At 40.7% G+C, this 27,733-nt stretch overlaps 1 protein-coding gene, 1 non-coding gene and 1 pseudogene across 8 annotated transcripts in view; 1 reads left to right on the top strand and 2 right to left on the bottom strand.

Annotated features, from left to right (window-relative positions):
• FHIT (fragile histidine triad diadenosine triphosphatase) overlaps positions 1 to 27,733 on the bottom strand; it is a 1,253,474-nt gene that overhangs the window by 548,223 nt on the left and 677,518 nt on the right. The window lies entirely within an intron of this gene.
• On the bottom strand, positions 14,936 to 16,672 carry LOC105089824 (ATP synthase F(0) complex subunit C1, mitochondrial-like; annotated as a pseudogene).
• Positions 21,104 to 21,175, top strand: TRNAS-AGA (transfer RNA serine (anticodon AGA)). Its single transcript has one exon. It is a non-coding gene; the product is annotated as a tRNA-Ser (tRNA).

The following is a 27,733-nucleotide window of genomic DNA, read 5'->3' as shown; positions in this document are numbered from 1 at the left end:
TTTCACATCTTCATTCACTGGGAAGAAATGAACTCTACTTAGTGGGTAGGCTGTTATCTGCTGCAATTCTAAAGCATTTGAATTGTATTACTAAAATGAACTGGCACTGAAAACAGGGTAATAAGAATGCATACCGACAGAAAAGTAGGCTGGGACTAGGGTATCTCTTTCATGCTTACTTTCCAGTGAATTCCTAAAGCTTTGATGGGGCCAAAGTGATATAGCTTATTTTAGCTATGACCACTGAGTGAGATCTCATTTTATAAAGGGCTTAATGATTTTCCAGTCATGATTGTGATTACTAATAAAACATACATGACTGGAAACTTGAATTAGGTATTCCTATCCCAAATCTCTAGAGCAGCTGTTCTCAACCAGGGGGCAATTTTGCTCCTCCCTCACCCCTTAGGGATATTTGGCATTGTCTACTGACATTTTTAGTTGAGGGTGCTACTGGCATCTATGGGTAGAGATCAGAAATGCTGCTAAACATCCTACAATGTACAGGAAAATCCCCTGTCAAACAAAGAATAATCCAGCCCAGAATGTCAATAATGCTAAGGTTGAAAAATAGGACCGTAAAGGAATGTCTGATCACTATCACCTACCTTGATTATTCAGGGACTTACAATTTGTATGGACATAAGCTGCTGGGGGGAAAAAATTCCTTCTGACCACTCATAGATTTCAAGTTTAACAAAGGCACTGTTACAATTAGAAAGTGAAAAGGTATATCTATTAATAAAAATATTTTTCAACATGGGGTATTTTGCTATTTGTTCAATCATTATTGATCTAGTCTCCCTAATTGATAGGGTAATTTTACTTTTAATCTACCATCAACATTTAAGTATTATTGGATCAAGTTTCTTGCTGTCAAAAAGACATTAATTACTAGAAAGCAAAGTGTGACCATCTTTACAAACCTAAAAAATGGAAAAAAAAAACTGGAAAAATGTCAAAATTACCTTATAACTTTAGAGAAAGTTTTTTTTTTTTTTACTTCTATAGGTACCATTACCTACTTAATAATAATGACTTTAATAATTCTTAAAGATAGAGTTTACAACAGAAATGATGGCATGAAGTGGAATTAAGTGGCATTAAGCTGTTCCTTGTCTTTGAGAGAATCCAATTACAATTTGAGAGTCTGGTATCTCTGTGCCCATGCAAGGGTGTGGTAATGCACTTTTCTTTCACATATGCTACAAAAAGGAAAAGCAACCCAGGCAATAGAAATAAAAACAAAAATAAACAAATGGGACCTAATTAAACTTATAAGCTTTTGCACAGCAAAGGAAATCATAAGTAAAACAAAACAACAACTTACAGAATGGGAGAAAATATTTGCAAATGATCAGACTGACAGAGGTTTAATTTTCAGAATACATCAATAGCTCATACAACTTAATAAGAAAAAAAAAACAAAAAACAAATAACCCAATCCAAAAATGGGCAGAAGACTTAAAAAAGCAATTCTCCAACGAAGACACACAAATGGCCAACAGGCACATGAAAAAATGCTCAATACTGCTAACTGTAAGAGAAATACACAGCAAAACTATAATGAGGTATCACCTCACACTGGTCAGAATGGCCTTCATTAAAAAGTCCACCAACAACAAATGCTGCAAAGGGTGTGGAGAAAAGGGAACCGTCCTACACTACTGATAGGAATGTAGCTTGGTGCAGCCATTATGGAAAACAGTATGGAGATTCTTGAAAAAACTAAAAACAGACATACCATGTGATCCAGCAATCCTACTCCTGGGCATATATCCAGAGGTAATTTGAAAAGATATATGTACCCCAATGTTCACAGCAGCACTATTTACAACAGCCAAGACATGTAAGCAACCTAAATGTCCATTGACAGATGACTGGAGAAAGAAGTTGTGGTATATTTATACAATGGAATACTACTCAGTTATAAAAAAGAATAAAATAATGCCATTTGCAGCAATATGGATGGACCTGGAGTTCATCATTCTAAGTGAAGTAAGCCAGAAAGAGAAAAGAAAAATACCATATGATATCACTCATATGTGGAATCTTAAAAAAAGGAAGAAAAAAGAGGACACTAACGAACTCATCTACAAAACAGGAACAGACTCACAAACATGGTAAACAATCTTATGGTTACCAGGAAAAAGCAGGTGGGATGGGATAAATTTGGGAGTTTGAGATTTGCAAAGGTTAACCACTATACATAAAAATAGATAAACAAATTTCTTCCATATAGCACAGGGAACTATAGTCAATATCTTATAACCTTTAATGAAAAAGAATATGAAAATGAACGTGTGAGACATTATTCTGTACATCAGAATTTGATACAATGTAACTGACTATACTTCAAAAAAAATTAAAAAAACAAAGCAACAACAACAACAAAAAGCAAATACACAGTAGTTCAAACCTAACAGATTATTAGTCCCATTCTTGTTTTGTCATTTCATTACCATGTACTGCTTAGTCATGGGTGTACATGTATATACATAGAGTAGGAAGCAGTATCTCTCAGCATTTTCTACCATTAAAGGATTTTAAAATCCGACAACATGCTGCATCCACCTGTTACAACTTTCTTTGTCCTAAGTCTTTATTAACATTACCAGTAAAAGAAAATGTCAAGTATCAATGCTTTAATTGCAGAAGATAATGCTTGCACTTTGAAAGTGGTGTCTAAATTCTTATTAATGGAATGCAATAATCTAAAACAGTAACTGAGAAAATAAACATCATGTAAGTATTGTCACTTCTTTGCCTCTGAATTTTCAAATCAATTATTTCATAAAATACTAGTCTTCATTGAATAAAAAGAAGTGACCCAAAATAGTCTTCATCTGGTTCAGAACTTGTGCTGTGTATGATGTTATTTTTATCTTAAAAATATGAATTAAATATTCCAGAAAGTATCTTGATCTTCTAACTTGGAAAAGAGAAAAGGACCAACATTTCACCCTTGCATTCTGATGTCATAGTAGGAACTGACAAAGAACTCAACAATGAATCAGGCTTTCACTTACATAAAAACTGCCAAGGGCTAGCTCCATTTTGAATCACTATGGAACATAATTATAAGATGTTAAAAAAAAAATCCAAACCACTACTTCGAACCATGGCAACTTCTCAGTACACTCAAGAGATACACATCTGTACACAAAATGAAATAAACTTGTTATTCCCCACGTACACACAATCCTTTAGGACAAACACTGTGTGAGAGAGGAACAAAGCTAGAAGGCATTTCTGTACTAGGCAAAAAAAAAAAAAACTTTAAATGAAAACCTGTTGTCAGGAGTCTAACATTATGCTCAATGCATTTCCCTTTTTCTACTCCATGCAGCTTTTAAACATGTTCATCTTGTTGTAATCACTCAGTAATGGACACAGCCTTCTAAGCAAAACCCTATTACTATAGCAAGGAAAAAGGAACAGATAAGAACAGACTCTTAGTACAATTCAAAAGAGAAAAAAATTCATGCAAAGTAACATTTCCTATACACCTATCACCTTGCCTAACCCTGGTGTCCGATACTGACCTCTAATTAACTCTACAATTTAAGATGCAACAGAACTAGTAAGAATCTACCCCAGCCGATGAAGGATACAAGGCAGCAGTTTGGTGACCACCAGCCAACCATCCATGGTGGAGAGGTATCCATGCTGGATAAAGCTCCCAAGTCCTCAATAACTTTTGACAATGCCTCAAATCACCCACAAAATACAAGATAAATAGCTTTGTGTATACAATTCTATATTATGTACACACAGTATAAATCTATACTACAGGGCACAGTAAACAAAAAGCAGCCCATGAAAAAGCTTATAGTATTTAATTATTGCTACAAATTAGAGCTAAAGATGCAGAAGACTAAAAGAAAAAGACAGCAAGTCTGGACAGTCATGTGCATGATTATATATAACATTTAAGTTGGTTATCCTAATGGCACATGGAGTACAATTCCTGTGAGCTAAATATTCATATAATATGATTTTACAGTATTACTCTAAGAAGTCAACCTTGCATTTCTTCAGTGCCCTTGGGAACCTGCCATAAGTTGGGAAAATCCTGCCACACATGAAACAGAAATAACTAACCAACCCTCCAGTGCTAACTCTGAAAGCTATACACACATTAAGTCGATGATACGTTCCATATGGAACACAAGCGTGGAGCAAGGAACGGCTGGAAGCACAGAGCGAGTGTGTAGCAAAGCCAAGACTTTAAGTCCAGGCAGCGTGGCTCCAGATACCACGTTCACTGGTCTCTTCTGCCTCCGGAAGATTCCCACCTTCCATACCTTCTTCTTGCTCCTCTACCTTCCTATCATTTGATTATCACCAAATAGCCATGATCTGAACCCAAGGATCTACAACCGTCAATGCGTGAGCTGTCTGTGGATGAGGAACCACCTTTCTGCCAGTACATTTGAGAGATTCAAGGACGTAGAATCCACCATAAAACAATTCAATAGTAGTGACAGGGCGGTAACTATTCAAGGGCAACCTCACCTGACAGTGCCTATAAAAGCATCCATGGTTAGTAGACCACTCCCGTGTTCCCCTTCCTGTACCCTTTTTTGTTTCAATAGAAACCGCTGACTACAATGGAAGCTCTCGCATACACCCAGAGGACAAGGTCATGCACATTTTAGTAAAAGTCGCAATCTTTCTTCAGGCTGGCGTGACCTCACACTCCACGTCTAGCCTCATCTCCCAGTAATGTCTCTGTTCTACATCCTGCTACACCCACAGTGCACATAGCTGAAAACCACCCACCAAAAATCCAGTCCTCTACCTGCAGAAGAATAGTACCCAATAAACCATCCAGCCCATTACCTCATTAATGAAGGGCCAACTCCATTTCCCAGGCAATCAATGGCCCACGCTGAGTGCTTTACATGCATCAACAGCCCATTAAAGCAGAACCAAAGCAAAGGTCAAGCAACATGTCCAGGACCTCGTGGCTTGTTATCACTGAAGGCAGGATTCTAACCAGGATTCTGTTCTAGAAAGTCCATACTTGGTAATATTGTTCCTTTCCCTCCTTTTCCTAAGGATATCTTACCCTTCAATTTCTCTTACTTGTCTGCATTCTCCTTGTGGGCAGACACTATGCTTTGTTCACCTCCGCTTCTATTATACTCCCTAAGAAACATGCTCAGAACTTACTGAATTAATCAAAATACGAGCAGACAGCACCTCACACCCAGTAAGCACCTAAGTGGTTATGGTATAAATGGTTGCACACAGATTAGGATTAACAGAATTCTTAGAAAGACTGAGTTTCTTGCATCGAAAGCATTGTTATACAGCAATAGCCCTGAATTCCCAGTTCTCTCACCTACCTGTCTCTGCCCTCTCTCTTCTCCACCTCTATTTCTCGACCCCTGTTTCTTCCCCCTCTCCATTTCTGCCTCCATCCAACTCTCAAACAGCATCACTGTTGCCACCAGTGCTGCGACTACAGCATTCACTGACACACCATGCACCTGTAACAATCTCAGGTGAAATATTCCTCACCACATTTGCGATGAACCCCTAAAATAAGCACAGTAAACGGTATTGATAGGACAAAGAACTCACCTTAATTGTACGTCAGGTAGCTTTATGCACAAGGCAAGTCTCCAAGGCTAAGTAGCCCCAAACCAGACAACTGGATCTGAGAGGACAAGCAATGCCTTTCTATCTCTCCTGTGTATATTGCTATGGTCTGAATGTGTTTCCCTGCCCCCAAATTCACACATGGGGCTCTGCACAACCATTATGATGTTAGAAAACGGAGCCTTTGAGAGGTGATCGTGTTATGACTGTGGAGCCCTCATGAATGGGATTAGTGCCCTTATAAAGGGGATCCCATGGAGCTCCTGAGACCCTTCTACCTTGTGAGGACACAGTGAGAAGTTTGTGACCACTAGGAGGGCCCTCCCCAACCATGCTGCCATCTTGATCTCAGACTTCAAGCCTCCTGAACTGTGAGATATAAATCCCTCTTGCTTATAATTTACCTAGTCTGATATCTTGTAACAGCAGCCTGAAGAGACTAAGACATACACGCATTCATACATAATTACTTTCCTTTGGCACACTACGACATCTTCATGTATTGCTACAGTTCTCACCACAGGCCTGCTTTTGGGCTAAAACTTTTTCCTGCTTCCTCTCATGGAATTCCCCCTCCCCACTCAAATTTCATGTTATAGGGACTACTGTCATCTGCATTTAACAGATGAGGAGGCACAGGGGGCTCAGTAACTCGCCTACAGTCACAAAGCTAGGAAGTAGAAGATATTCCTTCCAAGAACCCACACTCTCTGAACACAAAGCCCACCTTTCCCCCAGCATCACTCTGGCTGCTTTCAGTCAGCCTGCTGTTCTTCGTGTGGCAGGAAGTTCCTAACTGAGAATCACCTTAATTTCCATTGCCCTGGATTGGCAGCATCCTTGTATTGAGGTGGGAAGCCCCATAAAAAAGACGGCAGGGCCCCCAGGCAGCGACACTGCTCTCCTGCCAGCGCCGTTTGGTTCCCTGGCCTGGCGGCATTACCTCGCTTTTTAACTCTGAAGTAACTTGCTTCTGGGAGGCCGGAACTTGCCCCTAGGATTCTTGTTGGTTCCCTAAGCTGACTCCTGATTGGTCCATTTGCAGTGCCTCATTTGCATGGAGCTCACTCCTGATTGGTCCATTTCTCACTTCTGATTGGTTCATTTCTACAAAGCTCGTTTCTAATTAGTCACCTTTGTTACACCTTATTTGCATATGATGTTGCAAAGTATAGCCAGGCAGCCTATAAAAGCCTGTGTAAACCTGCAGACAGGGTTCAGAGCTTGGAGTGTTAACTCCTCTGGGCCCGCTGGCATAATAAACCTGAGTTCTCCAACTGTCCGAGTGCTACTTGGTCTCCCGCCTGGACCCAGGTTGCTGTCACAACTGAGCTGTAACACGCTTTGCTGCAACAGTATAGGGGCTAGATTTAGAAATTCATTTGCATTCACTAACTTGGTTTCTCTGTAAGTAGTTGACAAAGTGTGGTCCCTAGACCAGAAGTATCAGTGTCACTTGGGAGCATGTTAGAAATGCACATCCTCGGGCCCTATCCAGACCTACTGCATCACAAACTCTGGGGCTGGGGCCCAACTGCCTGGGACTTTATAAGCCTTCCAGGTAATTCTGACCCATGTTACAGTTTTAGACTTGACACTCTATCCAATATTTACAGCAAGTTTTGGGCAATGGTCCCTTTGGAGACTCACTATCAAAATGGAGATAGAAAGTACATGGTGAGGCACCTTGCTTCAGTAACACCTGAGGGGACATTCTGTCTACAATTCCTCATACTGTCATCTGTCCTCACACACAGGCTTTCTGCTTATAATTTCCAAATTACGACTACCTAACAGCTTCTAAAACGAGTGTCTGGCCTGGCAAATTTTAAAAGGCTACGAGAGTATTTTTCCTTCTGGATCCGACTTGTCCAATGCAAACAAGAGAGGCATGGCCACAGGCGACCCATCCCTCCACCTGTGAGCAAATTCATTAGCCCTCAATGTAAGTATCACATTTATGTGCCAAGTACAGTCTATAAGGTCTTTACCAAGCAACCATATTTTAAGCAATTGTCCACTTAAGTAAACACATTTTAAGTAGTCATTTCTTTCATTATTTATTCCCTAGCCTGTAATACACCGGTCAGAAGAAACCCTGCTTGTTTGACTGATTGCCACCTTCCATTTTCTTAGGGTCCTATGTATACCCCAACCAGCATCATCTCTGTATTTTTTTCTAAGTCAAGCACCACACAAGTTCTTGGGGCCTCAGGGGCAAGTGGGATGGCCGACCATCCCTCAGGGTTGGCAGAGCCTTTCATCTGCTCCACTGAGAACACTTCTCACATGTCCTCACCGTTTATCTGTCTGCTGCAATTAGGGTGCTGCAAAGCTGTTGTTGATAAAGTGACATTTGCTCTAAGCACTGTCACTTTGAAGAACACCCAAGAAGGAAAATGAAAATCAATGTAATTACAAGTTATCAGCTTCTAATTTGATTCACTTACTTGCTTCAAAACTGCCAAATGAAAATAATTTGTTTACCTGAGCAACAATATATGGATATTCAATTTTTTTTAGAAAAGCTTAATTTCAAACCTCAATTTCTAGTATTAAAAACAAGAAAAGCACTCAGCCCAATTTTCTCCAGCTAGAGAACTTTCACTCTTCACAAAATACTTGTAGTTGAAAGGCTCCCTGATAATTCACTATAATAAGTTCTGAAATAAGTGTGTTTTAAGCCAAATGCTTATTAAACTCGTTGTTGCCGCCTTTACTGAATGACTGTTTTTTAAAAAAATTCTAATCACTGTTTGTGACAGAAGGTGGCACCCAAACAAGGTACCATTTATGATTAATTTCTTACAGTGACTATTTTGATTACTTAGTATTTACTATGATTCTACTATGCCCATATTTTCTGCACTAATTGTTATGGGAAAAGACAGTTTTACAAAAGGACCGAGCATCAGCTTCTTCCAAACAACTTTGGAAACTCTGATCAGGTAGGTAATTCCTTCTAGCAGACAGTAGAAGCAACTTCTAATTGATGAATATGGACAACATACTCCTTAACAGAAGTCAAAACCCAATGGCTGCCCCACACAAATTTTGTTTCCCTCCATATAATTTTTTTAACTTAAATTAACTATCAACTTAAAAATTGAGGAGACTACACTTAAATATCCAAATTTTCATCACCTCTTGAAAAACCGGACCTTCTGGCAACAGTGGGCTCTTAACCCCACACGGCAACCATTGGCCAGCTTCACTCCATGCTTCTTGCCTGGCTCCTGAGGGCCTCCAAGACGGCCACCCCTGTTTTGTGTTCTGTGGTGAGTGGAGGAAAGTTCTCTAATTACCAGCTTGAAGTCGTCTGAGAAGATATCAAAAGGGGGTGGGACTGAGGGTAAACTTTGGAGAAGGCATAGGGAAGAAAATGAGGAGGGGGAAAGGGTCTCTTAGGACACTAAGAGTGTGTAAGCAAAGCTTCAGGAGGGAAGGTGCGGGAGGGATGTGTACAGTCAGGTGAAACAGGGAATGGACTGGTCAGACTGGGTGAGGTGTAGGAATGGCAACACTGGGAGAAGGGCCAGAGGACACTAACAAGAGAGTGTCTGGAGACAGCTCTGAATGCCAGCTCAAGGAGCTTTGGAGACATTATCCAAGTTACAGCTCTTAGCTTCCTTTTGAGAAATAAATCAACTCAGTCTGCATGCAATTTCAGTATATTTATAGGCCCACTTAAGTGTGGATAACATTTCCTACCTCCCAACACCCAATCCTTTCAGTCAAGGAGTAACACCTATGAATACCATAGTCATCTGGCAGTAGGGGTGGCCAAACTCAAGAGGGCTGGGAGTGCAAGCTGGGAGAGCATTGAGACAATGAAGGAGTAAGGCTCAGGCAGCAGTGGACAACCACTAAGCACAGAGGTGTCTGAGTCACACTGGTTGGGTTCAAATCCTTAGGCTACAAACTGTAAGTACCTTAGCCTGCCACGGGTCATTTAGTATCTCTGAGCCTCTGTTTTTTCATCTCCAGCGGAGGAAATAGTGCCCCTGTCAGGGGGCTGTTGTGATGATTAGGTGAGGTGATACATGTTGTGTATGCTTAGAGTTCCTGGCACAAAGAGCTCAATAAACTTTAGCTGTGCAGCTTCTATCAACATCACGGCCACCGCCACCGCTGACGCCACTTAAAAAACTGTACTGTGTCCTGAAGGGTGGTGTCTGAGGTTTGGTCTGTGACTGCGGACATAGAAATGGAAGTAAACAGAAGACAAAGGGGTTGTAAGGTAAGAATGTATAAGACTTGGTTATTTTAGAAATGAGGGGGGGGGAAGAGGCATTCAGAAGTATTCAAAGATCACTGCATGAACCTAAAGTTGGGTGATACAAAAAGACAACAGAGATGGAGAGGGTCAAAAAAGAATCTGATGTTGGGAGAAGTCACATTTCAGGTCACAGGAGAACAATGGCGTGGAACTATTCAGAGAGCAGTTGAAAAGGCAGAAGTAGAATCCAGTAGAAAGGTCTGAGCCAAGAGGATGATCTGACAGTAAGTATTGTCTTGTGAGATTAATTTCTACAAGGTAAAAGAAACTAGGAGCCACATCATCATGATTATTATTCTTAGACAATAATTACCATAAATGGGGAACCGTCCTAAGTGTTTCACATGGTTTATCTCAGTAAGTCCTCAGCATAACTGCCTCCCCATTTTACAGATGAAAACACTGAGGCTGTCAGAGGTTAGGACCCAGCTTTTAGGCAGTGTGGATTAAAAGTAGAATCCAGAGCCCTCACTTTTAACCATTTGCTACGTTTCCTCCCATAAAAAGGAAGAGGAATCTATGTGCTTTTGTAATCAAAGAGAAAGATACAAGATGTCAAGAGGCAAAAGTGAATGAGTGAAGCCTCGGAGGAAGAGGAAGGTAATGCATATATGAGCAGGCAGAGAGCCATCACAAGACTCATCTGTGCTCTGAATACAGAGAAAAGCATTTAAACAAAGAAGAAGAGGGAACTGGGGGCTAAATGGCAAACAGGTACATTTGTTAAGTTGAATAGCAGTTAGAAAAGCAATTCACCCCAAGATCAAGTGCCAGTTTCAGTTAGAATGTAGATCAAGTAGCTTCATTTGCTTAGTTTCACCAAAAAAAAAAAAAAAAAAGGTATCAAAATTATGAATTCACATTTATTTACAGTAGAATTTTGGAATCATCTGTGGTCCTTTTCTCCAGCTTGGGCAGTTAGTATACTTTGCTCAGAAGGTTGTCAATGTTTAGAATTTATCCTATCCTTATAAAGACATTAACCTCAGAGATGTGCATCCTATGGTAGTAAATAACTCAGCTCCACAACAGCTGATACACAACCACCACACAGGACATCACACCATATCCGCACACCACGCTGTAACAGGGAAGGACAAATCTGACTCTATACTAGATGTGTTCCTTTGGCTCTCACCCTGTGCTCTGTTTCCCATGCTCAGTCATGCTGGTTCTGCACCGTTTGTAAAAGAATGTTGCCGATAACCTGAAACATACAGGAGAGCCCATTCTCAAGGCTCTGATCTTTAGGGGTATATCACTTTTCCATTCATATAGAGATAAAATGTTGCTGAATAGAGAATAACATCTGCCTTGTTGAAGGTTTACAGGAACATCATGACCTGACCTATGAGGACAGCTGCAAAAACTTAAGTTCCAACACCAAGGAGTTTGCAACAATCAGCCACACCCTGCCTCCCCTTTTTAGTATAAAAGGAGCCTAAATTCTGACTTGGGTGAGATAGTTCTCTAGGACATGAGTCCCCCATCTTCTTCGTCTGCTGGTTTTTCAAATAAAGTTATTATTCCTTGCCTCAACACCTCATCTCCCGTTGTAGGGTGAGCAGAATGCATTTGGACTTGGTACAACACCACAACCACAAACCATACCACACCACATCACACCCACACCAACAGGTAACATATAGAGCAGCTAACACAGAGCTTACTACTCATCAGGTATCACACTAATTGGGGCCAATACCCCATTTCATTTTTTCACAACTACCCCCAAGTGATTAGTCCCACCATTAGCCACATTTACAGACAATGACCTAAGGTGTAGTGCACAACTACACACTCAGTAAGTGGCCAAGCCAAGTCAGTCTTTAAAACCAGTCCAGTCTACCTCTGCTATTCGTAGTGTGACCTTCTTTTTGATATCTGGTTAAGTCCCTTGGAACTTGAAATACCTGTTTATTCCATCAGAAAATTAACAATTTATGTGTTCTGACAGCCACTACAGATTATACAAAGTTCCTGGTCACCACGTACGCTCTCTGTCACTCTGATAATAGGGATCTAGAGAAAGCAGCTATGTGATGTGGGCAAAGAGCCTTGCTCTCTGGAAAAGAGTTTGTAAGGAAGTGACAATAGGAAAAAAAATACAATGAAGATTCTTCTAATGCTTTGAAAGAAGATGGTGATGGGGAAAAAAATCACTTTTGTGCAGGGTGAAGTGATCATTATAGCCAAGGACATTTTTGATTAGGAAATAAACACAAGATTAAATTACAGGTACTAAGTGACAGAAGACAGACATGATTCCATTTATATGACATATCCAGAATAAATGAACTCAGAGACAGAGCAGAGAGTAGTGGTTACCAAGGACAAGGGGAAGGAAGAAGGGGGAACTACTTGATGGGTAAGGGGTTTTACTTTGGAATGATGGAAATAAGTTGGCACAACACCGTGAATGCACTAAACACAAGTGAATTGTTCATTTCAAAATGATAAATTTTATATGAACTTCACCTCAATATATTTTTTACATGAGAAAAAAGATTAAATTCTAGGATGTAGACTAATAAAGAGAACTTCCACTTTTTCTCCAGAACATTTAAAATATCACTATGAAAAATGAAAACATTCTCTCATGCTTGGGTTTAATTTGGGGAGAAGGCAGAAAGTACTGTTTCTCTCTCTCTCTCTCCCTCTTTCTCCCTTCATTCTCCCGTAGAATCATATAAAAATGTACCAGGGCAGCAATGAAACAACTTCTCTATGGGTTATGGCCACCACTACAATGTAAGGACATAGGAAATGAATCACATGGATAAACAAATTATTTACCGTGAAGATAGTACCCTGTCCACTCAAAATGTTCAAAGAGTAACTTCAACTGCAGAAAAGAAACGAACCTTTAATGTTAGTTTAGTGGCAGAGCTTAGTTTGCTATTTGGGTTCGTTCAGGTTCTCTACCCAGCAGACACTGACATGCAAGAGATGTACTGGGGGGCAGAGGGAAGGAAGAGGAGCCGGCAGGGAGAGCTGGCTTCCAGAACACAAAGCAGGTCTGAGTCCTTTGAAGAAGTGGCAGAAGGTAGGAGATGTGGGTAGGAAGAGTCCTGGGCGCCAAGGTAATTCCAAGAAAGGCTTGGGGGGCACAGAAGACGCCCCTGAGCCACCTTCCAATAAAGGAACATCGCTTACCACAGGTGTGGGTCTGCACCACTAGCTCACCTGCATTCGTTCGTTGGCTACAGAAGTGTGGCCTCAGTTTGATGGAATGATGGATCCAAAACAGCAGCTGGGCTCTTCAATTATGCTCCTGCCACAAAATCTCCGAGTGGCACATTTTCATAGAACTACACGTACAGACTTTCGAAGTCCTCACTATATAGAACTGACAGCCAGTGAGTGCTCTACCTCTTCCAGCAGTGAGGGACAGGAAAATGTGACTGGTTGAAAAGTGAAACTGATACCCAATTTTCTTTTGAGTAAAAGCTTCTACAGCCGCTCCCCTCTAAATCTGGGAGGTTACTGCTAAGGGAAGGAATGGAAAGGAAAACACAAAGCAATGAAACTGCAAGTGTCTACATTCTAAGCAAAATTACAGGCAGCAAAGAAACTAACCAAATGAGCAAGTGAAAACCAAGGGTGTAATCCACGAATGGCAAGTCAGCTCCTGCACATCAAGTGTGACAGTTAATTAACGTTAATTGGAAGTTTTACAAAGAAATGCAGATTTTCGTCCATTTAACCATATGGGGAACAGGGTCACTCACTTAACTGCTAGCACTCCCCCACCCCAAATGAGAAATAAACCTGTTCTTGTAGAGCAATCTGAGCATTTTATAACGTACCAGTTATGTATTTGTAATTTTTGTCTGAAATCTAGAGAGATGTTTAGTAAATTACACAGCTGACATGTTAGAAAACATGAAGGTTACTATATGAATCAATAACTCAAGTTACATGGGAGGAGTAAGGTACCTGGAATTCATCTATTTTATTTAACGGGGCCAAATAAAAACATTATTTGCATACCACATAGGTGGAAACAAAATCTATGTTTTGAGGGAAAAAACAATAAAATCTAGATGTGTGACAAGAAAAGGCTTGTCATTATTTGTAAAAATACAAATAATAAAAGCATTTGTATATGTATGTACACACATAATTTTTAAAATACGATGGATTAGAATAGGGAAAGGCTATCTCATAAGAACAAAATTTTGTCATATTCTGAAAAGTAAATACTATGCTTAACTGTGTATTTTGAAAGCTAATGCTAACGTATCTATTTGAGTTCAGACAAGCAGTCCCTTTTAAAATACAATGCACTTTTCTGTCAGCTTTCTAATCCTTACAGGAACTATTTGCTAACTAGGAACTAAATAAACCACCTAAAAGTTAAAGTATATCTTAAAGCATTTTAATTACATCTTAAGAAATATTTTGTCTTGTTATAGTATCTAGTTTATTAACTTTAAGGGTTTTTGAGGAAAGATCTGTTTTTTTCCCTAGTGTAAAGTGAATATGCGATTTTCTCTCATTCTTACCTAAGCCTCAGGATGGAAGAAGTGGTACCTTCCAATATTTTGTAAAGACAGAGTAGTGCCCACAAAGTTAAGTTCAAAGAGATAAGACACATTGAGAGTATTAACTTCCTGTGACGTTCAGCGTCTCCCACAGTGACCACCATCAGAAGGCCAGGATGCAAACCGAAATCTGATCACACATCTTCTGCCTCACCCCCCCCTCTGGAAGGGTTTCACCTGGGATCTGGGAAAAAGAAACACCTACTTCGTGGTCAGTAGGCAGTCTAACAGTCACACACACAATGGAGCAATCAAAAAGGTGAGCGGTTTGAATACTGCCTTTCAGAGGAGAAATTACCTTTTCTTGGAAAATGATTATTGGCTGACAATGAGGTGGTAATTTATTTCCCTCTAGCCTGTAATAAACAAAAAAATACAAAGTAGGACACCATTTACAACAGCTGTATGGGTGATGTGGGCGATGCTAACCACCTTTTAGCCTTGAAACCAGTCCCTGTCTCATCAGGTACTTTTTTTTTTTTAGATTTCTGTGGCTTGTAAAAGAAAAGCTTGTGTACCCCTATCTCATCAGTCATGATAACATAAATATTTTTCTTTTTTTTTAGATTTCCCATGCCTTCTACTAAAGAAAAATTTTTGTGTATCTCAGCTTGGCAAGCTGCCCCTGCTGCTCCCTATTACCAAACTTTACAGAGTTTGACATTTCTTTGGAAGTAAACCCTGTTTCTAAATTCAGAATACTCTCCTGCTTCCTGCATTCAGGAAGGAACTAAAGCGGTTAGGTTACCAGAAGAGGAAGAAAAAGGTGCACTTGTCTTTTTTTTTTTTTTTTTTTTTGCACTATGTTAAGTCAGCAGACTCAGCTAGTTGCCCTAGGAGGGTGGCAGCAATCAGGGTGAAAAATAAATGTTCTGTTCAGTTGGATTGCTTGTTTCAGTGGGTCTTCTGGTTATCTAAGTGCTTAGCCTTCAAGTAGGAAACACTGCAACAAAAAGTCTGTGACAGCAGTTCGAATAGACAGCAAAGGAATCTGGGGGTTGTCTCAAGGCCTGTAATATAGTTGGGGATGGGAGGGGACAGGACACCTCAGGGACCTGGAGAAGAGAGGAGCTGGAAGAGGCACTGGAATAGGAAGCAGAGGCTGGAGGACTCTGACCGTGGCCTGAGCCCTGAGAAGGAAGGAAAGAGCTTGAGGGAAGCTCCAGGGAAGAGAGTGGCCAAGTCTGTGGCCTCAGACTTGGCACCAGAAGTACAGTCCTGCTTTGTCAGGGAATGATCCTCTGTTACCGCCACACCTCCAGAAAAAGTCTGTTAGAAACAATCACCTTGGGTGGGTGGCCCTCAGGATTGGAGGAAGAGGTAAAGAGATCTGCCTGTCAGCAAAGGCAAGAGGCTGGGAGGCGGGGGCGCGAGGGGAGCAGCATGCACACAGAGGCAGGAACCCAGAGCAAGAGACGCTGCAAGAGCACAGCAGGACCCCACACGTGTTTGGTGCACGGGGGGCAGGGGATCTTCCCACATGAAGTAATTTTTTTTTTTTTTAAAGACAAATGTTGTGTTTACTGGTAAAGCTTAGCACACTCCAGCGCTGAGCATGGCCTGGAGTCAAAGCAGCAGGGATGGATGGGTGACCTCCATGGAGCCTCACATGGCGAAGAGGATGAGGAAGGTAACCATCAAACAGAACAGCCCCATGGCCTCAGACAGGGCCAAGCCCAGAATGGCACAGAAGAAGAGCTGCTGCTTCAGAGACGGGTTCCTGCCATAACCAATGACCAAGCTGCCAAACACTATTCCAATGCTGGCCCCTGAACCAGTCATCCCAACTGTGGCAGCCCCAGCACCAGTAAACTTGGTTACTGTGTTAATGTCCTGGGAGACAACACTGGCCTGGAACTCCCTTCTGGCCACCTGGAGTAGGAAGCTGCTGTGTAGGAAGGCTGTTCGGATGGAATCTTGGGCCTATTCAGGAATGAAGCAGACACAGGACTGACTAGACCCTGGTACAGGAGTGGATCAGAGCAGGAGGAACGAGGAGCACCCCAGTACTCTGTATTTGCTCAGTCTGCACTCCCACCGCCCTGCTGCCACTGCTCGGACCACAGCGCATCCCCGGCTCAAGGTGACTGGCTCACCTCCCAGCTTTGGCCTCCGGCCACTGCCTTTGGAACAGAAGAAAGGGGAGTTCAAAAGACCAAGGAACTTAGGGGCCATCAGGACCCAATGAGAGGAGTTTGTTAGCCTAAGCTTGAGGTCTGTAAAAACACCAAATTGAATTAGCTGTCCACATTTAAAAATGAGATGCTTAAAGAAAAATTCAGGTACACTACTCCTTTAGTTAAAAAGAAAATGAGAATTCAAATGTCAGGGTTCAATTCCAAGGTGCTGCACAGTGACCGCTGCCTTTAGAGACAGCAATCGCTCAGGGTTCGTAACAGACCCAGCACTCACTGTCACCTTGCACCTGGCCCAGCTCGCTCATTCCTGTGGTCCATCTGCCCCTGGAGGCACCAGGTCCGCAAGCGCTGATGGGCCAGGATTTGAAGGATTCATCTACGAGGGAAGACATTTGCTGTACAATGACAATGGTTGTTTTCTCCTTGCCTACAGTGCATCTGTAGTGAACTCCTTGGTTCTATACTTGCAGGTGAAACGCAAGTTACCTGCTGATATACATGCGATCTCCATATTGGTTTTATATCAACGAAAGCAGCTGTGCTGCTATTTGCCTCCCAGATCCATTCTCTGCTCTTCCCAATCTGTGTCTCAGAGCGTTATTTTCTAGTTACCTACCAGACTCGTGTATCCCTTGATTTCTGCTTAAGTGTAGCAAATGAGAAGCATCAGCGATCTCGTTGGCCAAGGAGGGAGAGTACATGGGGTAATTACTCGCTTCCATTCTTGCTGTGCTTCAATAACCCGTTTGCCCCCTTGGAGAGGGTCAGCTCTTGGATGCCTCTGGCAACACACTTGTCCCTCCAAGGTTAGGGAAGGGACCAGTTTCCTGCCAGTGCCCATCCCTGGTGCTTCCCCATTCCTCGAAGTGCCCTTAAGCTTGCCCATACCTCAGAAATAGGCCCTTTACTAAAATCCCTCCCATTCAGTCCTCTGACTGTGCCGTCTGTTTTCCACTGTGACTTGTTAGTTCAGACATGAACATTCCAAACTCGGGTACAAAAGTAGTTGGACAGAAAAAAAAGTGACAAAAGCTTGAGAAGAAGAGTTGATTCTGAATGAGTTTAAAAAAAAAAAAAAATGTGGACAAGCGCAATCTTGCAGTTTGCTTTTTACAAGGCTTCCTTGCCTCAATCAGATACTTAAACGGTTGAGTGTTCTGGGTCATTTCTTCTCTGAAGCCTTTCATTCCGCGTGTAATTAGAAACACGCCAATCTGCACTGATGACAGCCTTCAGAATGGTCAGTCTGTCACTTTCACAACCCTAACGCAAGACACAAATGCCTGCCTGATTACTAAGAGTCTTATTAAGGGGCTATTGTTTCCCCCTCCCTGCCATCTCCCGATCCTTATCATCTTGCATTCTACTTAAAGAAGGGTTTAAAAAGAAGAAAGAAAATCCCACAGACACCCGATCAGACTGTATTCATAACCGAGGTAAAGTGCATCTGGTCTTGTCACTCACCGTTTTTGTTTTCCTGTCTAAATCTAAGAATAACCTGCAGTCACTTGCAAAACAGGGAGGAAGTTTTCCAAGGAGCGTGTGGGTGGCAGAAGTCAACCGTGATGGAAATTCCAAAGTCAAGAGTCTGGTGGGTTGGACTCCACCGTGGCTGCCACTCAACTCTCTCACTTTTTGGGGTGGTGACAGCTAGTGTCATAAACTTTAGGGTTAGCTACTATCTTCTGTAAAACTAATGAGATCTGGCAGGTAGTGTCCCTCAAAGAGACACATTCTCAGAACTGCCTGGTTTCTCTCTGGGCTGAGGTAGAGGAAAATAAGCTTTATTTTCTACAAGTGATTTATTCTACTCACTTTTTGGAAACCTAGGACTGCAACCATATGCACTAGACTTCTCACAGACACCTGTTTTCAAATCATCTAAGTTTCAGAGCAGAAAGCCTGATGCTGGTTTAGGAAATACAGTATTTTACTGGTATTAAAACTGGTATTGCACTGAGAGCTAGAAATAGTCCCAAAATGGAACATAACAGATTTTTAGTTCCTTGAGGATGGAGAACATCAGCCACTGTATCTTCATCAATAAACACAGAGCATGGCACATACTAGATGCTCAATCAATGTTTGTAGAATGAAAAGAATGCTGCTGCAGCCAACTGTCTGAGACTTTACCCACTCTCATACTGACACTTGGATCAAGCGTCTACTTTCAAGAACCACCTTTTTGCAGTGATACAGACGTGCCCAGAATGCAATCCTTATGTGACAGAGATTCTAGAGTACCACACAAAGGTTCTCACTGGTTCTCTGCTGAAGCATATAAAGCGTACCTCCTAGCCTACAGAGAGGATAATGGGAGCCCACAGGCCCCATCTTCCTCAAGTGGTACTTACTTCCTCTGAAAAGAAAAGCCCAGGTAGACAAAGACAGAACAAGAAGTACTGAAATGACTCGTGTGAAAAAGCAGGCTTGTAGTGGAAGAGTGAGACAAAGGAAAAAGTGATTAGAAGGTTTGTCTTCGTGCAGCTCCAAGAGTGCTGGTTGTTAAAATTATCTCAGGAGTTGGTGGCACTTGGATTTCCCTTCAACAAATCTTGAATTATACAGCGTTTGTTTAGCTCCTTTCCTGAGAACCATCCAGTGCCATTCACTAGAAGGAAAACACACATCTTTTCCTAGGCCACTGTGGTCAGGCATTCCCAAGCTTTCCTTAGTAGCAAAACAAATGCAGGGCTGAAAAGAGGAGCAAGGAGACAAGTTTGTAACATAAACTCTCAGGTAATGAGGATCAAGGGTTATGCCCATAGATCTATTTGGTGGTGTTGAATCCTATAAGAGAGTTATACCTGAAAATGTGTGTGGAGTAGCCCTGCCACACAAGAAGAATATACATACCATCAATTGTCATGAATTAAAATTATCTTCCAATAGCCTAATACACCAATTAAAAAGTAAAGTGCCAGGAACGGACTCACAGACATAGGAAACAAACTTATGGATACTGGAGGGGAAAGGAGAGGGAAGGGATAAATTGGGAGTTCGAGATTTGCAGATACTAATATATATAAAATAGATAAACAGTAAGTTCATACCGTACAGCACAGAAAACTATATTCAGTATCTTAAGTAATCTATAATGAAAAACATATGAAAGTGGGGCTACATGTATGTTCACGTATGACTGAAGCATCGTGCTGTGCACAAGACACTGGCACAACACTGCAAACTGACTGTACTTCAATAAAAAAATATATAAACAAGAAAAATAAGGTGCCCTTCAATAAAGATTTGTTCTGATTATATCAAAGAGAGAGGGGCTCACCTAGGTGCTAAGTTTTCTTCAACACCTGCATGTCTCTAATCTAAGTTGTTAACCCTCCCTTTGAAAAAGGGAGCCTTATATAACTTAGCACTCCCTTGGCAGCACCGAAAACTCTGTGGCTATGAAATAAGACAGCCCAGGGAACAAAAAGACTGTCAACACATGGTAAGCCATCAACTGTGAAAAGAATTCAAAATCTCAGATGTAAGTCTGAAGAGGCTATTCAAAACCTAACAACTAAAAGACACTTGAAAACTGTATCCTATAAAAATGAGAATTTATCATTTCAGGCCACCAACTATATGTTTTGGCAGGTGCTGAGACCCTCTCCCTTCCTGACTTGGGGGGAAAAAATCATTCATTCTTTAGGACAAGGTTTAAAGTCATGTCCTGTGGATACATTCCCTAAGCCCCGGCTGATACTCCTTCCACTCGATTTACACAGAGAGCTCTTGGTTGCTCTGTCATTGCACTTACATCACATTGTTATTTTGTCTCTAAGGAGATGGTAGGCTCCATAAGAGCTAGGACCATGTCTGTCTTCTGAATTCTTAGTAGTTGCCACCATGCTTGGCTTACAGGAACACTTAAGGAACAACAGGCTTTGGACGTGTTGAATGCAAGTTAAGTCCCGAAACCAGACTGTACATAGCCCAAACAAAAGCCTAAATATCTGAGGAGTTGCCAATATTGTGGGTCCCATCTCCCCAGCCAGTTGCCAATATTATGGGTCTCAACTCACCAAGCCAGAGAAATGAACTCACTTTCCCAGGCTCCCATTCGGGAGGGCACAGTTACATGACAGAGGTCTTCCTGGTATCTGACTCAGAAAGCAACAGAAGGCAGCAGGAGCCACCGTGAAACCCGATTTCTGAGTGAGCGTGACAAAAGGACATCCAGGCTTCAGGGGGTGGCAGTCACACAGATCTTGCAGTGTATTTCTTTTTTCCCTTCAAGCAAGCTTGACCAGTGGTTTCCATCTGGGTTCAATTTTGTGCTTTTGTTTCCCCTACCCTCCTGCTGCCTGGGGACACCTAGCAATTTTTAAAGATATTTTTGGCTGTCACAATTGAAAGGGTGCTACTGGTACTCAGCAAATAAAGGCCAAGGATGGTGCGAAACGTCCCACAGTGCAGAGAACGGTCCCCCAACGCTCACCCACCCCAGAAAACACCGACAGGGTAGAGAAAGCCTGGGCAAGACTGAGTTTTTCTGTCTACAAGTAGAGATAACCATCTTGAGGGTGGGGGATAGAGCTCAGTGGAAGAGCACATGCTTAGAATGCACGAGGTCCTGGGTTCAATCCCCAGTATCTCCATTAAAAAAAAAAGTTATAAAAAAAATAAAGATGGCCATCTTTGCCTTCCTAAGCCTCAATTTCCTCACTGGTAACAAAGCAATAACCATCAACTTCCTAAGTGTTAACTGGTAGAGCCTGTCACATAGTAAGTGCTTATTATTATTAGATACTTGTAGTAACTATTACCATAACAAAAGCCAACATTTATTCTGCACTTATTATGAATTTTAGGTACCCTATTGACTATCTGAAAAATTGGTATTGTAATTTCATATCCCCTAGTGCTCAAAACACATTCAGTCAATTGATAAATGTTGATGAATGACTGTCTATTAAATGGTCACATACACAGGCACACACATAAGACAAAAAAGTTTATCGGGACACGATGCGCAAAACAGTAAATTAAATTCCTCTAATTCCATTAAGAATGCTTTCCTCTGAAAAGTTCCTGATCTTCAGAACAAGGCGATCTTACAGGCAAACTCAAAGCTGTGTTGTCCTTTGATTCAGACAAAATACAATCAAACGAGGCGTGGTTTAAACCTATTACTGCTGGCCCGGCAGACCGCTGGAGCCAAGGCTGCCACTAATTCTGTCCTGCTATATGCAGGAAAGCGAAAGAGACACACGGCACTTCAAATAAATCAATTTCCTTTATTAGCTTCCTTTCTTTATCGTTTGCTTTTACTGTAGGTTTTGTGGATCAAGTTAATCATTTTCATGTAAAGATCAATCTCAAAATGGGCTTTCACTGGAAAGTCGTTGGCAGATTTCGTGAGGAAGCCAAATTCTAAAGAAGGATGGGATATTTACACTAGATTTTTGTTATTTCCAGCAACTCAACTATTCCCTGGCTTTTTGATAACTGTACTCCAAAATCATCATCTCCACCGTTGCCCACTATTGGAGAAGATGTGCCCTTGCCAAGATTGGGCCCATGTCCTAATTGATGCCAATTGGATACTCTCACCTTGAAATCTGCACCTTGATGATAGTAACCAAAAGACTCAAAAGAACTAGAAATATCTGCTTCCAATTGTGGTAACCTCATAAAACTGTTAAGTAGCACTTGCTGTCTGTAACTAAGTTCTACCGCATCCTGCCCATTCCCATGTCTCGTTCTCCAATCACCAACCAAGTGTACAGTGAACTATCCAAGAGACTTTCAATAAATTCATTTTTTGCTTAATCTAAGTAGTATCTACTTCTTTTTGCTTAAAACCAAGGCAATGCTGTTACTGGTAAAAACACTGGATTGCTCAGGACATTACAAAACTCTACTGATGTGCACAGATGTGGAGTCAGGGTATGGTACTTCTGCTTCTCCTTCATTTACCTGCTACCCACCTTGTGCCTCAGTTGGTAAGTCTGTGAAACAGGAAACATTGAGGAAGCCTAACAATTAGAGATGCTCAGTAAGCCAAGAAGGGTGTTACTACAAAGTTTCCTATAGATCAGGCGACCTGAAAACGTAAGGAAGTGATTAAATCTTCTTGAGTATCTCAAAATTTATCTAGATCAGACACCTATTATGAAGGACTCATGCAACTTCTGAATCAGGAAAAATATCCAAGTTTAGACAATATTCAAAGGTAAGATGCATATTTAAATATTTGTAAATATGCATAAAGACACACAGATATATATTTAACAATACTTCTACATTTCTTTTCCCTTTGATGAACTGTAGATCCATAAAGAAGAGTTTCATACAACTATTCCCAGGACTCATTGACACTACTAACAGTGAAAGCCATATTCCGATTTTTAAGCATCAGTTACATACTAAACAAGGACTCTACTCTGTACATACAGTACATGCCTCATTTTGAAGGTATCTAAGAGAACTTTCTTTAAGTTTCTTCGATCAGTACCTATCAAGTACCTTTCTGAAAACATGGGCAAGTTTATATATAACATACATGGACATACACAGACACATCTACTCTGTAAAAACTCATTTCAAGTAAGCTGCTTTTGCAACATCACAGCCCGTAAGTCAAGCTCACTAAACACATTGGACATGATTCATGTATCAGCATACTTCCTCAATTGAGACTTGAGCTAAAGATTGGGGTTAAACTGGGCTTCCAGACTTAGATCTGAATATTTAATTCTAAAACAAATCCCATCCTAGGACCCCGCACCCAACTCTCAATCCATATTTGCCTACTAGGCACCTCCTAGAACAACTACCTACATCCATAGCGTTTAAGAACTCAGATACCCAAGAAGTTCACTCCATGTGAAATCCAATGAGGCTAGAAATCACAGTCAAAGAAATGAACAAAAAGAAAAAGATCTGAGGATCTTCGAAGACAGATGACAAAAAATGAAGACAACAAGGAAAGCAAAAAGGTCACAGCAAAGTCATGGGAAGACTGAAATGAGGGAGATGAAGAGAAACAAGTCAGGGAGAGAAAACGGGCGCTGAGGGTTGCAACTAGGAGTGACTGACAATAGAAAATGAAGGTCAGGAACTTGGGCCAAGTGTGTCATCTACTTACCAATTTGGTATTTCCTTAGAGCTATTGGTAGAGTAGATAATACAGAAGTTGGAAAAAACAGTATTTTTTTTAAATATTAGTATCAAAACTTTGGTATTGATGCACTTCTATCTTGGCACCTGCCCTCAAGGAAAGACCAATCCCCATTCTTGAGGCTAGACTTTCTTTTTATGATCCTAAATGGCTTTCCTTAGAGTATTTAGAAGAGTTACTTGCGTATTCTTTAGTGGATGCTAATAAGATGCTATATAGCACAGAGATTAAGAGCACGGGTCTAAAATCTGGAGTCATACTCTCTGGGCTCAAACCTCTCAGCACTGCAGCTTAAGAGTTGGGTGGCTTCTGCCAATTCCTCAGTGTGTCCCTGAGCCTTCATTTCCTCCTTCGCAAAACAGAAGAATACCCACTTCACTGGGTTCCTGTAAAGATGGAATATGATAGCGCATATTGGAAAATTAAATCATAAGCTCCAAGTTCTTTTAGTCTGCCTTGGTTACAATTATAATTAAAGTCAATGACCATTAATTTCAGAACCATTAGTGAAAAACTAGGTAAAGAAATGATTGACCCAAGGGCTACTGCAAATTTAATTCCCAGATTAATCATAATCCTTCATTTAGAGAAAGTAGTCTAAAGCGAGTCAAATTTAAGACAAATTTGTACTTTTCAAGTTCTTGTAAACTTGAATATTTGCATAATTCAGTTTACTGAAGGTGGCAATGATCTATGTACAAATTTAAAGATTGGCCTTAACAAATAAGTCAATCTGTAACCTCGGACTCTGGATGCTTATAACGAGAAACTCCATTTGTTGGGATGTCTGTATTATTTCTTTTTCCAGAGGAAGTTAGTTTTACTACCTAATCCTCTAAGAACCACTGACTAAGACCTCAGTGATCTAGTTATAACTTACTCAAGCTGTGAAAAAAAGCAGAACATTTTCTTGCTTTCAGTAATACACTTAAAGTCATCCTTCCTTGGGAGCAAGTTATTTTCCAATTAAAATAAACAAGAAAGAAACAGATTATCATCACAACAATGCAAAATCTTCATTTTTCACAATAATGCAAATTCATTTAGCAAGCCCAAGTATTCGTATGCAACACAGACTACTTAGGTTTTCTTCTGGATGTAACTTTAATTGTGAGGAATATTTACTATGTTTTAAAAAGCAAAGAAGCAGGCATCTCATCTGTTTAAAATCTTATAGGGTGATACAGACAAAGCAGGCTGAAGAAGCTTTCAACATTAATAATAAAAAACATTCAACTTTAAATGGTGGGAAAATTGACCAAAAACAACCTTAACAACAAAAGTGCCATTTTAATGCTTAATAATTCTAATAAGAAATACAAATTTAAGGGAATAAAGGCAAAACAGAGGATAATTCAGAATACTAAAAATCTGTCATTGTTTAGCTCAATGCACAGGCAAAATTAAATAGAAAAAGTGATGTCAAGTTGTGATGCAGCTGTTCGTTTTGCATCCAGATAGAGAGGCAAATAGATCTTAAGCACTTCAGCCCAATCTAGGTGAGACTGTTCACCACTGAGAAGCAAACAGGAATAAATGAGTCTTTACCCAGATGATACAATGTGACAGGTAATTTTGAAGATTTGTAAGCCTCTCTGGAATTCAGAGTACTGAGGAAGAGGAAGTCAACATCGAAAAGAGGAGAAAGGAAGAAAAATCAGCAGGTTATAGGGGGCATTTTAGTTACAAGACTGATGCACATTATTTTTTTTTTTAACCAAACAAGTATCAAACGATTCTCACAAGGTCTGACTGTGGCCAACAATACTAAAAGAAATGATTTAAAATATTTTCATTGGCAAAAGGTAAATTTATAATGTGTTCAAACTGCTTTTTTTTTTTAAATTTTGAAAATAATGGACATAAGCAGGTAACACCTTATGGATAAGTATTTAAAATACATACATGTCACTTTTTATAACACTGTATTAAAAATCAGAATTGAATTTCCATATGTAAGATGAACAGTATCTCCTTCATTTTATTTTATAAACACAAGAGTTAGTGAGTGAAGTAATTTTCCTGGAAAACTACTGAGTAGGACAGAAGATTCACGACCCTAAAATTCATTTTTCAAATGTTATTTAAGAGGTTTATATATATACAGGCTTGTTTCTCTCCTCGTAAGCCTTCTGCTTATTTGGTGACTCCCTGCAAACACACAGCACAGTCCAAGATCTTCTCTCTTCTTACATGCAGTAGAAAGACAGAAAACATCAAGTTTTCATCTTTGCCACATACATCTACCTTCCTGTTAACCAAAGGTTCTAGGATCCTGAAGTAGACAGGAAAACTTAAATAGTCAAGGAGAATGGCTGGGAGAAAGCATTAACTCCCCATACATATATCCAAGACTTCAAGTCACATATGTTACATACACATAGAGCACTTCTATCTGCACAGGTGGACAAGGATCTAAGTTCCCAAGAAAGCCTGGATTACAAGAGACTGATGTCAACATTTTTTTTTTTTTACCAATCAGATCATTTTCAAATTAGTTCTTAAATCTGATGAATTGGTTTTCTCCAGTCTATTTAGTAAGACATTTTGCCTCCCGTTAAGAAATAAGATAAGAGGGAAAGCTTATTTCAAAATGGAAATGATCCAAGAGCCCAGCACCTACTGCAGGGGGAGCAATGGCACATCATTTTCCATAACTTCCTCTCCTCTGAGAAAGTAATCCACTTAATGTGCCCAGGACAGTAATCCTACCACTATACTTGGGAGTACAGACTCCCAGGGAACAGAGCCGTTTACAAAAACACTCAGGAACTGCCAAGCACTGAAGGGTTCAGACAGTCACTGCTAAATACCATGTATTTTGTAATTCTGGACCTACTGGCGGTGTATTGGCTGATCTTTCTGGCTTGAGTCTTTCCAGCTGAAGGTTGTTTATTTCCCACATAATGCAAATGACAGGGAAGATGCTGGTTTATTTTGGGACTGGCAAGGTAAAAACTTAAAAATCATGTTTTAGATTAGCTCACACAAAAAGTGTCAGATGGTCATTATGAAAGAGAAAATGCTTTCAACAGACCTCACACATTGTATAATTTGGGGTAAAATATAAAAAATTTAAATGTCCCACTCTTAACAAAAACAGGATTTTTACAAAGGTAACTTTATTATTTTGAATGAAAACCTTTTCGCCTGTGTTATCATCACTTTCAGGATTTTAGCCCTGGAATGTTTATCAAAATAAAATGGGGGCCAGTTTACTGTCATTTATTTAAGAAGAGGAGGGGAGAAAGGAGCCTGTATTAGCTTGCATTCCTCATAATCCATTAGCAGGTCCTTTCTCAATTGTGTAGGAGGACAGAAAGGTGAGACTACTTTCATATTTAGGTCCTTAAGAAATTCAGTCTCCATCTCCCATCCGTCTGCCATGATTTAAATTTTACTTTAATGTAGCCTGTTAAAATCTCCTCCCCTCTGCAGCTTTCTTAGTCTCTCCGAAGATCATGGGAACTGTACCCAATATATTTCAATTGTAAGGATCATACAGTGAGCACCAATGATGAGCTGGGTGATCTGCAGATCTCACACTGTTCTCACAGCCATGCCAGGAGGTAATTGTTCTTTTTGTCCATTTTACCGGTGGCAAACTCTGGTTCCTGGAAGCTAAGAACCTGACTCAAGCTTTCTCACCCAAGAAGGGGCTGGGCTGAGATTCAAATCCACACCCACCTCTTAAACCTGTGCTGCTGCTGCTGATGGTAATAGGAAAAAAGAGAGTCCACTTCTAGGAGACTGGAAATTCTTCTACCTACAGGCAGCACTTGATTTTTACCAGCCCTTTAGAGAAGATCTGAAGGACTAATCAGAGGAGAAATCTATTAAATAGACGGGAAAGCCACCAAGGAGTAAATAAATTCAAGGACAGTTTGAGCGAGTATGAAGTTTTACAGGGAGGACCAGAGAGAGGGTTGGGGGATGGGTAAAGGGAGAGAGGGAGAGAATTACTGAGGAAAAGAAAGGCAGAGGTATGGAGGAGTTTTCCTGATGTGAAGCATCACAATGAGTGTGGCTTAGA

This window comes from Camelus dromedarius, chromosome 17, assembly GCF_036321535.1.
Source record: "Camelus dromedarius isolate mCamDro1 chromosome 17, mCamDro1.pat, whole genome shotgun sequence".
NCBI classification, from domain to species: domain Eukaryota; kingdom Metazoa; phylum Chordata; class Mammalia; order Artiodactyla; family Camelidae; genus Camelus; species Camelus dromedarius.
The sequence above is the reverse complement of the archived record's forward strand: the minus strand, read 5'-3'. Positions and strand labels throughout refer to the sequence as shown.